We start from the raw sequence: 13,238 nt of genomic DNA, 5'->3' as shown, positions 1-13,238 counted from the left end.
ATACAAAACTGGGGGGGGGGGCTGACACCCCATCAGGCTGTGCAGTCATCCAACATGACCTGGACAGGCTGGAGAGCTGGGTGCAGGCAAACCACATGAAGTTTAATAAGGACAAGTGCAAGGTCCTACATCTGGGGAGAAATAACAAGTACCAGTACAGGTTAGGGGCTGCCCTGCTGGAAAGCAGCTCCATAGAGGAAGACCTTGGAGTGCTGGTAGACAGCAAGTTCTCCATGCAACAACAATGTGCTCTTGTGGCCAAGACAGCCAATGGGATCCTGGGATGCATCAAGAAAGGTGTGTCCAGCAGGTTGAGGGAACTTCTTCTACCTCTCTACTCTGCCCTGGTGAGACCACACCTGAAATACTGTGTCCAGTTTTGGGCTCCCCAGTTCAAGAGAGACAGAGAACTGCTGGAGAGAATCCAATGGAGAGCCATGAGGATGATTAGGGGACTTGAGCATCTCCTCTGTGAAGAGAGACTGAGATCCCTGGGGCTATTTAGTCTTGAGAAGAGAAGACTGAGAGGGGATCTGATCAATGTCTATAAATATGTGAGAGGTGGGTGTCAGGAGGAGGGGGGCCAGGCTCTTTTTGGTGGTACACAGTGATAGGACAAGGAACAATGGGTTCAAACTAGAACATAGAAGATTTCACCTCAACATGAGGAGAAACTTCTGTACAGTGAGGGTGACAGAGCACTGGAACAGGCTCCCCAGGGAGGTTGTGGAGTCTCCTTCTCTAGAGACTTTCAAAACCCACCTGGATGTGTTCCTGTGTGGACTATCCTAGGTGATCCTGCTTTGGCAGGGGGGTTGGACCTGATGATCTCTTGAGGACCCTTCCAACCTCTGACATACTGTGATACTGTGAACTCTTCTTATCCCCTGTGCATTATTTCTTTGTGAGTTTAATGGGTTAAGTTTCTACTTGAAGACAGAGAATTCTTAGAGAAAAGTAATTTTAGATTACAGGTACAGGTAACTGCAGCATGGTTTTGGATGGACTTATCAATGAAAGTACTTTTAAGAAAGAGCTGTAACAGTATTTTTATGATGAAATACATAGAATAGAAACCCAAAGATTGTATTAAGTCTAGAGAAATTTCTTCTCATTCTCCTTATGGGTATCTTTGGGTTTTGTGGATCCTCTTGAAATCCAACAACTTGTGTCTGAGTAACAAAAAGTTCTATACATGTTTAGGACACACAAAAATGAACTTATACCTCTCCAATTACAGAATGGGAAAGTAGGTAATTTGGTTATTACACAACTTTCTGTTACAAGGAAATTGAGCCCTGACAAAGAATCTGCAAAACTGTTTACCAAATTCCAGATGCCTGTTTCTTTGTCAGCCTCTCCCTGGGTTCCAGCATGCTCACTCCCCTCAGCACTCTGATTACCTGTACCACACAACATTGAACACAACAAATTCCACTTTAGAGCTTAGGGAGGCAGACAGTGTGCTGTCAAAATGGTTATGCTCTCACATGCAGTGTATTCAGGCTCTATTTTTCCTGTAAAAAGGAGCAGAATGGGAACCAATCACACTAATATCTCTGATACCTTTACATGTTTCTCAAAATGCTCTAAGTGTACCCCAGCTCATGCATGCACAAGAGACACGTTCAGAAGAGATGCACGTCATACACAGCCAATGTATGGAAATTTCAGAAAGGATATTCCAGAGTATTTAATACTGGTTTTCTTTTATGGCATCAGTCACCCCTTAGAGAACTGCCTTGAGAAAATACGCTCCTTAGCTGACGCCTTGATACAAACCTTTAAAGCAAAGCTTATACTGATTAATTTACAGCCCTTTTAATACACAGTTTATAATTACACCACCTTAACTAAGAACCATAAATAGCTAAAATAGAACAACAGTGATACCTTTTCCCACCTGAAATTATAAAATGTGACTAGCTTTTTCCTCATTCAGATAATACTGTTGATATAAAGGATCAGTTGTTTTGGAACGTGTGTCTACCTAAAGTAATAATGGCTTACAGAGACATGACCCAGAAGGCCTACACTGAGGCTTGTCCTCACTACAACAACAAAACCCACTGAACAGCAAAGATTCAGAGAAACTAGTTTGGATTGTAGTGATACCTTGTAGTGATACCTTGAATCACTACAGATTTGCAGAAAACGCAAAGCTTTTGTGCCTTTGAAGATGAGGAACATGGAAATATTCCTTCTTCCGTTTCAAATAACTCAGTGTGGATGATGAAAGAGATGTTAAAACTGAAGCATTTCTTTTCTTATTTTACTTTTTTTAACAGTTTCAGTAACTGGTCTTGGCGTTCTGCAAAGTATGAAGTGTTTATTTACTCTCAGGATGCCTAACGTATTAAATGTAGGTTTGTCAGCATCCTACTGAGATGAAGATGAGGTTGATAAGATTTTAAAGAAAGAGTTCTTGTAAATTTATTATCTTGAGATTAGTAGCCCATTTACATGTAAAGGAAAATTAACACTGAAGGCTCAACCGAAGTAGCAAAAAAAGCCATCAGTTTACAGCAGTAGCCCTTGTCTGAAGGTACTGAGTGCCAAATTGAAGTGCAAGGATCCACACACTCAGCAGACCATTTCAAACCTTAACTATATCCCCTAAGAATAGACTTTTTCAGCTATATTAGTATAACAATCCCACACAAAAAACCTGAAGTATTCTTCTGAAAACACAGTATTTACATTCTCAAAGTGACTAAAAAGACAGAATCCAAATTATATAGCACATTATTCCTACACCCAAAAAGTTACGAGGGTAGACCCTGACAGGGAGTCTCAACTACATCAATGAAATTCCTCCATCACAGAACAAGAAAACCAGGATACACAGTGGTTGTAACATACTACTACACAGAAAAGGAATACAAGGTCAGTAGATGTTAAACTAAATGGAAAAATAACATGACTACTTTTCAAAGATGCAAATACACCTTTCTTCTTGACACTTCTCATTGGGACTTACTTTCCAGCCATAACCCTCAGAACTTTTACTCACCTGGACTATTTTTTTCCAAAACAGGATCATTCTCTAGCACAGAAGGTGAAGAAATACAGCATTTCCTTACATCACAATCTGGGCAGAAAGGTAGCCTTGGTACAGGCAGCATGCTTATAGAAAGAATCCCCTGCATTATTTTACTGAACAGCACTTTCGTAACGTTATTAGTAACAGAAAGTCGTACATCTGGGGGCTAGGAAGAGCTAAAAGTAAAGGCTGAAGAAGATCACATATATGCTAGCACTTTTTGTCTTCTGAGTACTTGACTTCCAAACTTGTATGCTTTAAAAATACAATGGATGTTCATTTTTCGATATGTATTATTCAATTAATAATGTATCAGTGGTATCACAAAACATTTTTATGTCATGAAAAATATGAGCAGATACCTGTTTGGCAGTCTTGTGTGTTCCTTGAGTCACCCTCTTTGTTTTTCCACCAGCTTGCCATTTTGATTTTCCTGTGACAGAAACAGCTGTTTCAACCAACAGCAGCAACTTTAATTAAATAAAACATTCTAACATGCAAATACCTCATCTTGCAATGTACTGATAGGGGCACAATCCAAGAATTAAGAGGTTTGCAAAACTGTATATTCCAAATATAAATTCCACAATTCAGAATGTGGATAATACCAGAAAATTAGAAGAATTACAAAGACAGGCAAGAATTACAAACCTCATTATACAAATATAACCTACCCTTAAGTGCTCAGTGCCTCTGAAAATCCTGTTATTATGCTCTACACATCAAATATAATACTAGTTTTATATATATATATACACAAGATTTTCCACTTTGACGCATCTCTTAAAGTTCCAAAGCTACCTCTGCTCTTGAATGACTGTTCAATCAGGTATTACAGAATTAAAACAGTATCTTTACTGTTTTACAGTAAAACAGTATTACAGAATTACAGAAAACAACTGTAATAATTTAGTTTTTCTTGAAGTGTCCAAACAGCCTACCAGGAGATTAATGTATTTTCTGCCAAGGAAGATGGGGAAAAGCAGAACTTGGGACTGGATTTAGTTCACCTACATTTAGGTAGCCAAAGGAAGAGAGAAGAACATACAGAGAGCCAAAGGAAGAGAGAACAACATGCAGAGCATGAGTCAGTCCCCTTAAGATCTGAAATGCCTTCTCCAATGTACCTGTCTCCCTCCACCACTTATATAAAGTGACATTACAACTACGCTTCCAAAATCAGTTTAAATTCCTACAGTCACAAAGGATGATTTCAGATCTCAGTGCTGTGGTGGTGGCAATTTCTTAACTGATTCAGAATTATATTATTGTGTTAGCCCACACCTACATGACATGTTTGCATTATTACATTTGAGATTTGCTCAGGGGTTTAAAAATAGTAATTTTAATTTTTAAAAAAGTTTTATTCCTCCAACTTGGTATCTAACTTGTATGTGAAAATCACAAGATCCAATGACAAACATAAAAGCATGACAAGACCAAATAGCAAGTACGGCAAAAGTACTCTCTAGCACAGATTACATCTCATAAAGGTTTCAAGATTATTCAGGTGTATGAAGCCAAGCAAATAAACGCAGTAGTTGAATACAGTTCCTTCCTTGACCATGGAGACCATTCTTGCATTTCAGAACTGTCCAGTTGAGTTCTTAACAGTTCTTGGGCCAAATTCCCTAATACAGTCCAGGTGCTTCACATTGCTCTTATGTAAAACAGCTGTAAACCTGTCAGAATCAAACACTTACACAGCTGTTTTACATCAGTGGCTATTCCAGAGAACAAGGCCTGTAATTTTCAAACAAATTAAAAATTATTTGCTTGATAATTCATTTTTTAAATGCTGCATTAGCCGAATTAACAGGTACAAATTGATACACTGAGCTCAATTTGCAGCATTCAAGAAAAAAAATATTTGGCCACTGTATGTATAAAAGGCTCTGTTCATTGAAAAGCTTAAAGTGTAGATCAATTCCATGTCAGATTATAACTGAAATATTTCAATCACCGAAGTCTCCCTTCTGATGTGATTTACATCCTACATAGATAAGATCTTGAATGCAGTGGCATTCGGAACTGGCACAGTTAAACACAAATAAACATAGGCATGTTAAAATTAAAAAAGGACAGATGAAGGCATAGAAAAAGTTGCAGTCTCTTTAGAGTCTACTAAATAAGAACACTAATCCATCATCTAAGAACGGGGAGATGTTTGAACAAGTTCCCTGTAAGGGCAAAGGCAAGTGTTCAGGTACTAAGGTAAACATTTGGAGAAATGAAAACTTAGGGAAACACCAAGTAGTGTGTGGCAAGGATTCATTATTTCTTCAGGTGAATGGGCCAAGAAGTTTTGTATTTCAGCAGCAGCCACATTTCTGAGCTTTATTATTCTTTTTCTTCTAACAAGTGCCCTTGGTGATTAGAAGACATCTTCCTTTCTGCTTTTGTCCTTTTATATTCACAAGCAGCAACAACACAAGAGTCTTGCTCAATGGTTTTGTGCATGTCCAGTGACTACTGGTATGTAATTATACAATACTAGCACAGGCATGAGAGGCACTCGACAAACTCCATGAAGGGCATTACCTGCTTGAAATTTACTGGATTTTAAGGAAAACAATAGTGGCCAAAGATGATCATCTCATTAGCTATTAAGTTGCCAAATTGAAATATATAAAGTAGTATTCAGGGAGCTGGAGTCAGATTTCATACTTGGGAAGTCCATTTCCTCTTCTGGTTATAAACATGAAGTACACAGGATTTATGATTTGTGACGACTTCCTGTCACAAAAAGCTGAGGTGCTAATATCTCAAAAAAAACCCCAACCAACCAAACCACTGATAAACTATTTTCAAAAGCTATCTTTTATACTAACAATCTCAACAGTGATACCCTCACCTCTCTTTTGGATAGTTTTACTGACACAAGAATTGCCTTCAAATTTAGTATTAAATAGCAGCCCTCATATTTGTTCTCACTATGGCAGGGATCGGCTGCGTGCGTTGTTTCAGTTGTCTCTGGCACTGCTTATTATCAGACCTTCAGCAGGAATGGAAACTATTTTCTATTGCATTTCTTTTCATCTCTTTGAATCTGAGGATACAACTGAGTAGGCATTTTGTTATTTTCCTCCAGTTCTTTATCTACTCTGTCACTCTTCTTCTATGCTATCTATAAAAGCTGTAAAACAGTCAGTCCATAATCTAGTGCCGTTGCTACACACAATGAGCCTGTACTCCAGAATCTATCTCACCAGCCTAGTTGTCCATCTCAAGAAACATTTTCACAAACATAAGGTTTGGATAAGAGCTCGTTCCCTGAACCTCATTTAACATAATTCAGAGCCATCTGCCTAGAAGAAGCAACCACATGAGACTGATTATTTCTGACTCCTTAACCGAGGAAGCATACTGAAGTTTCTAATATTATTATAAACCATACCATCTTCTTAAATTTTGTAGAGAGGTATCAGATACAATTTTCCTAAATGGTAATGTTTGAAGTAATAACCGCCTTGAATCACAGATATAACCAAAATTCTCCATGTTTTTCCACCTCTGGACTGAATCACAGCAATAAATTTTGTGTAATATTTTTACAAATCACTGTCAGTGTCTCATCCAGAAGATAACAGCCTTGTATTCACCTCCCAGCACTAGACTGATTCACGTTTATTTCAGTGAAATTCAAGGTTTGAAACTTAGAGGCTTTAAAGAACACAATTTTACTTATATTCTGCCAGTTACAACCAGATTCAGCGTTGCTAGGGCTGACATATCATGTTGTCAGTCATGACTCTCAAAACTTCCCTCCTCTGTCAAAGGGAACCAAGTTTCATGACTTCCAGCACATACTTCGACATCTATTTACTCCATCAGGATCTTGCTAAAGCAGTAGATTATACTGCAGGCTCCCCAAGTGTACCAGGTGCCTTTCAACCAATAAATACATCTCCTTACTCTGAAATGCTTAATCTACAAATTAATTCTGTGTGGTGGGAGACCAAATTATAGGAAATAAGAAGGTAACAGTTAGGAATACAAGATTTTCCACTTTGACACATCTCTTAAAGTTCCAAAGCTACCTTACCTTCTATTAACATTTAAATCTCAAGCCTTTGGGATGTCTTAACTGTTACTAAAATAGCTTAGATTTTGCATCAAATTTGTGTGCAGTGCTTATCTCCATGCTATGCCATGATTTCATGCTAGACACATGAAAAATTACAAAGAATAAAATTCTGAAATCCTCTATTAGAATGATGACAGCCTTCCAAGGTTGGCAAGATCTGAGTGACTGCACTAGGCGACCAGTGGACACAGATTTGGAATGAATAATTGTGCAGAATAGCAGGCTAGTGAATTTTTCACAGTTATAAGACTCTCCTCCCAGGACACAAAGTAAACTACTGTTAATTAGTCTATCCACAGAATCTGCTGCATATTAATGTACTTTGTAGAGGAGTGTTTTAATTTCAATAGCTGAAATGTGTTAGCACTCACTACCTCTTCTAAACCGCCACCATGCTTTGGATTTTCTCCCGCCACCCATCTGTATTCACAACTACAGTTTCAGATCTGACATGACAAGAGTGCATGCTGCTCAAAAACAGATCACAGAAGTGCCACCTGCCACTCCAGAAACTGCTCTCCTTTTAAAGGAGGTGTTTCTTATTGGCAGGAACTATATATTTCCATTAAGGAATTACAAGGTTTTGATTGCAGTTATTTATTGCTCTTTTTTCCATATCCTCTATAAAAAAATGCTCGTCTTTCAGAGGAAACATTAAATGGTAAGAAGGACACAAGCGTACAATTTTTAAAGGAAACAGAAAGGAAATAAACTGAAAGAAATTAATCTAGCATTTTATCTCTATAACACTATCAGTAGTAATAGCTAATGCCTATACCCTCACTGTTTCTGCAGAAAATAAAAAATCTCCTCATGAGTAGCTATATATAAAAATCACACACTGACTGCCAAAGCAACACCTCTGAACTCTGCAAGCAGAAGAAACTGGCTAAAACCAAAATTCTGCTTTTTTTCAGTAGAGTTGCAAGACAGGCTCAGGCAACCTGAACCTTTGGCCTGCTTTACACAACCCCTCAGCAAATTAGAACTGTTCCAATTCATAATATTGCTGCACCATTCCTCAGGGCCAAAACACATAGTGAAAGATCAGCACAAAATGAATCAGAGCTCACTGACACCAACACATATATACTCTATGCCAAGACAAGGGTCAAGCGAAAAAAAAAATCAGGCTTTGACAGACTTTCATTAGCCACAAGTTCCCTTCCACAGGGAAATTCTCCATCAGGCAATTATCATCAGATCTTAGCACTGTACAAAAAAGCCAGCCCACAATTTAATGAAGAAATTGTAAAAAGAAGAAACCAGCAGTGATAAAAGTTTTTAAAATCACAACGGTGTTAATACAATCAAAATAAGGAAATTAATACACTTTAATAAAGGCTAAAAATTCACTTTTGTATTAATTCCTCATGTTTTGACAGAAAATGTTAGAGCAAACACTATTCTACAGCTCACATACATTCATTTAAGGAAAAAGTCTTAAATGAAAGTTTCTCAAAGGCTATTTGAGAGTAGTCTTTGAGCAAGGTAGCATTAAAAAACAGCAGTTTTCAGACATTAACTGTTGTTCTGCTTGTCACTGTTCAGCAGAGGTACAGCTATGCCTTCCCAATTGAATGCAGTGTCCTTAATGAAACCCATCCATATACAAACACCTCAAGCAACTCAATGTCTTCTGTGACTTCAGACTTTACAGCTTTAGAAAGAAGAAACTGAAACAATCACAAATACACCTTGTGGCAGTTTAGGCTGGGTGCATACAGCAAGCCAAAGACTGTTTAACTAAGCATCAGTTTGCTTCAGACACAGGGTTAACTATCTTGCTACTTAAGGCAGAACTTCTCATAGAAATATCTTCTCCACCTATAGAATCACAGAAGAGCTGAGGTTGGAAGGAACCTCTACAGACCATCTAGTCCAATCTCCCTGCTTAAAGTAGGGTCAGCTAGAGCAAGCTGCCCAGACTGTCCAGACAGGTTTTAACCATCTCCAAGGACAAGGACTGGCCACAGTTTTTCTAGGCACCTTGTTCCAGTTTTCAACCACCTTCACACCACACACAAAAAACCCCAACCTACTTTCAGACACTCCTGCCCAAGCCTCAGAGACAGCAGCATTCACACAGGGACACTTCAGTCCTCAGAAACACTTCAGTCCTCAGAAACAGCATTCTGACATCTGGAACAGCTTGAGCATACTGAAAATTAAAGTCAGTTCCTGGCTCCTTAAGACATCACACCGCAAGAGAACATTACAACAGTAACAAAACTGTTATGAGGACTTGCGTTACAGGAAACCATCCTCAAATATCCCCTTCCTTAAAGATTCCTCAAAAATGTCTACCAAAGACTGAAGTGATACCAAAAGAAACTTCCAAACTTACTTGTTTGAGAGCACAGAGAGCAATTTGTTGGATTATCCTAAGCCATCTCTGCAATTCTGAATTCCCAAGTTACAAGAGTTCAGTTTAACACAACATTATTATATCACACAAAAATCTTAGTAATAGTAGCAAAATAGATGTTGCTTACAGATAAAACAAAAACAGATTTTCATCTGTCACTGTAAAGGTTTTCACAAATGATCTGTCAAGTGTGGGCTGCACTTTGGAAAAAAGCTTTACCACTACTCCAAATATGCTAAATGTAACCGCTTATTTTTTAACAGAGATCCTACGTAAGAAACACATTTCCAGGTGAGCAACTCCAGTGGACAAAGGGCTGGAAGTGGAAAAAGCTGGTGGAAGACTGCTGAACACATACCCTCATCATCTTTGTTTTCCAGTGGAACACTCCATGCAATCAGGTTCCTTGCTGTACGTCCCTCTTCTGCAACTATTTTCCTCACTTTGTCGTGGCTATTAGAGCGTTGGAAGGAAGCCTGAAAACAACAAATACAGGGATGGAAAAAATACATACATTTTTGGTTTAATATGTTAACTTCATCCAATATATGGTTAAGCCACATCAGGTGGGGTGGATGGGTGCTGAATTTTTCTAGAATATCTGAAGCAGGTCTACATACCCATTTTCACTATCATTTGTATGCATGATAAGCAGAATGATTCATCAACGTGACATTCGAGTTACTACTGAGTCCTCAGTACCACTACACTTTTTAACCTTCCTTTATCGATTCTCAATGCTGCTGGAGCATCACAATAGACTTCAAAAATGCTTTTGTTACCTTGTGTTAATTAGTACTAATTACTGAAGATAAAAGCTGCATGGGACCAAATACACCTGTTAAGTGACTGGAGAAAGGCACGAGATTTATCAGAACCATCTGAAAGAGGTATAAAACCTCCAGCATGCTTTCACTGAGACAAGGACCTAGAAAGTACTTCCTGGCAACTAAACTATTATCACTAGAAAGATGCAGGTCTGTTCAAAGACAGAATGAGAGACACCGAGGTCGAACTTCATACACCTAGTAAAAACATTTCTTGGCAATTGCAAAATACACCATTGCAAGACATTTGAAACCAAATATATTAAGAAATATTTGTATCAAATGACAGATGTAAATTAGATACAATCTTGCTCCTCTACAGTGTATCAAGTTATTCCACAGAAAATAATCTGAAACAAAGCCAAACTACATACTGCAATAATAAATTTATGTACCATGAGAGCACAAAACTGCTGACCATGTTATCTTTAAACACTGACAAAGTTAACCACAAAGAAGCTACATAAATCTGAGCGTTGTTTTAGGCATGGACAGACTGATTTCCTATGGCACTACTCATCAGAAGACATACCTTTCCTCTTTTTGTTCTCATCGTCATTATGACTCAAGCCTGCAAGCACTTTGCTTTATAGCACAGCACATCTTTAGAAAGGAAATACAGTAAAAATGAGCATGGTATACGAGTGCTATAGTTTATTAAAGTGGTAGGAAACAACACAAATGAGTAACTGTTTTTACTTCAATGCATACATAATGGCATTTAACTTAGGTTTATTTTATCCATATGTCCTCAACTGCTTGCTCCAAAGCTGCAGTGTGCCATCTAGTGCTCCACACACCAACCTATAGATAGTACCATATAGTAAACATAAAGGAAAAAAAACAGCACTGCTATTTATGTAGGTGAATCTAATGAAACAAATTAAGCAAATTACATATTGTGGCCCAAAGAAACCTAAGCAAAGTACACAAAAAACCAGGGATCAATACTAAACTGGTTCCAGTCCATCCTTATTCTACAGAATTAATTGCTGGTTCTTGCTAGGCGTTTTCAGTAAGAGCAACGATTTTTGTTGAATCAGGTTTGGTTTAGGTTTTTAACCCCTTGTTCCTTAAGGATGCACATTCTATCATCCAAGTACTTTGCATCATGAAACTAGAGCCTGATTTAAAATTCTAGTTTCCACAAGATGCCAGTCAAAAGAAAACAACAAACCCTTAAAGGAGATTTCAAGGGGATAGCTAGCAATAACAAAGTGTACAGCCACAAAGATGTGTAAGCTACTGTGCCAAAGGTCATAGTGGGTATCAACGATAGTCTTTTCATTTGACTAGATAAAAGCAAGCTTTAAAAGCCTCCTTCACATGAGTGAAGAGATACTGATACAGAGGTTTTTGACTGCTTCCTCAAACTGAAACACTCCTATCTGCTATTTAACTATCCAAAGAAGCTATGTTATTCAAAGTGCTCTAGATACAATCATCTTATAGGCAAAATGAGAGACTGCAAACTTGGTCAACCTTAAGTAGCACATTTTTGTTATTTAGTCTGCACTGCTTCTTTGTATGGCTATGAATATTAAAGGACTTTTTATAAGGATTCTTGTTTTAATGGTGTTCACGTAAACAAACAAACCCACCAGTTTCATCCATTGCATAATCAGAGAAAATTACCTCAGCTCTGACCTCATCTACTTCAAAGAACACCACTCTATTAGTGAAACCAAACATGATCTTACACTGGAGCACAGTCTGAACAAAAGCAGTTTAAGACGTGAATTACCTGAAACAAACATTTGAAAGTGCAAAGAAACCCACATACTAACTTGAAATTATGCAGAACCAGAAGAAATACTCGAATTTCTTCTATGGTAAAATTCAGTTTTGATGGTTTCTCATCATGGTGTTAACAAATGAAATCGACTCGGTTCCCAGAACAATAGCTTCAGAAATGGTGCAAATGAACCAAATTATCAATGAATCCCAACATAAAAAATCAGTTTTCCTGCAGTATGAAAAATCCTACCATACTGTTATGATAGCTGAACATCTTACCATCATGTTATAGCCTTCCTCCTCCTTAACAGGCTCACTTATTACATTTTTGGATGACCCCATTGAGTTCTCATACCTGTACCAAAATAAAGGCAATTAATTAATTTAAACCACTTCTTCTTAACAGCACTCATTTCATGGACAACAGATGAACACAGTGAAGGTGGTTAGCAGTTCAAAACCAAAAATGAATTACAGACATACTAAGAAATAGGTATTTGATAGTCATGAAGCAAAGTAAAACAAAAAACCAAAAAGTTCTACCTAAGGAAAAAAAAAAAAGATGTGATGGTTCCTGCAGAAGTCAGCTCTAAGAAAGCGGATACCTTTATCCAGTCCTGGCCTAGAGAATTGCTGTCACAAACGCAGAAGTGCATGGGACTGACACTTAACAGATTTATCAATAATTTTCTGAAGAGTGATAATTCTGAAATAAAATCAAATCCTTGGCTTCAGATTGAAACAAATTCTTGCCAGTCACTGATGCAAGTACAAACACTCTCCTGCAACAGTTTTTCTGAAGAATCAGACGCTAACCAGAAGATAAAGACACTTCCAAATTATCAGAAGTTAGGTAATGGAAGGCAACTAATCTTTAATCAGATCCAAAGCCTAACTTTGTTGCTCTAATCATTATTGATACTGGCTTTATGTGGGCTGTCCACTTGTTCTCGTATTACATCTTGTACTCCCCAAAACTGATGATTTTTCTAGAACAGGAAAAATCTCTGTCAACAAATAGCTAGTTGTTCAGATTTGCACTTGTTTGTATGCTTTAAGAGGATCCCCTGAGCTTATGAAAACTGAAATATGCCGCAGCTGGTTGAAGGAAGCCAATTTTTTTTAAATGAAGAGTTCACTTCAGCATCACTTCAGATATCAAGGACGGGCACAGCA

This window comes from Indicator indicator, chromosome 16 (assembly GCF_027791375.1).
Source record: "Indicator indicator isolate 239-I01 chromosome 16, UM_Iind_1.1, whole genome shotgun sequence".
Classification (NCBI taxonomy): Eukaryota; Metazoa; Chordata; class Aves; order Piciformes; family Indicatoridae; genus Indicator; species Indicator indicator.
The sequence above is the reverse complement of the archived record's forward strand: the minus strand, read 5'-3'. Positions refer to the sequence as shown.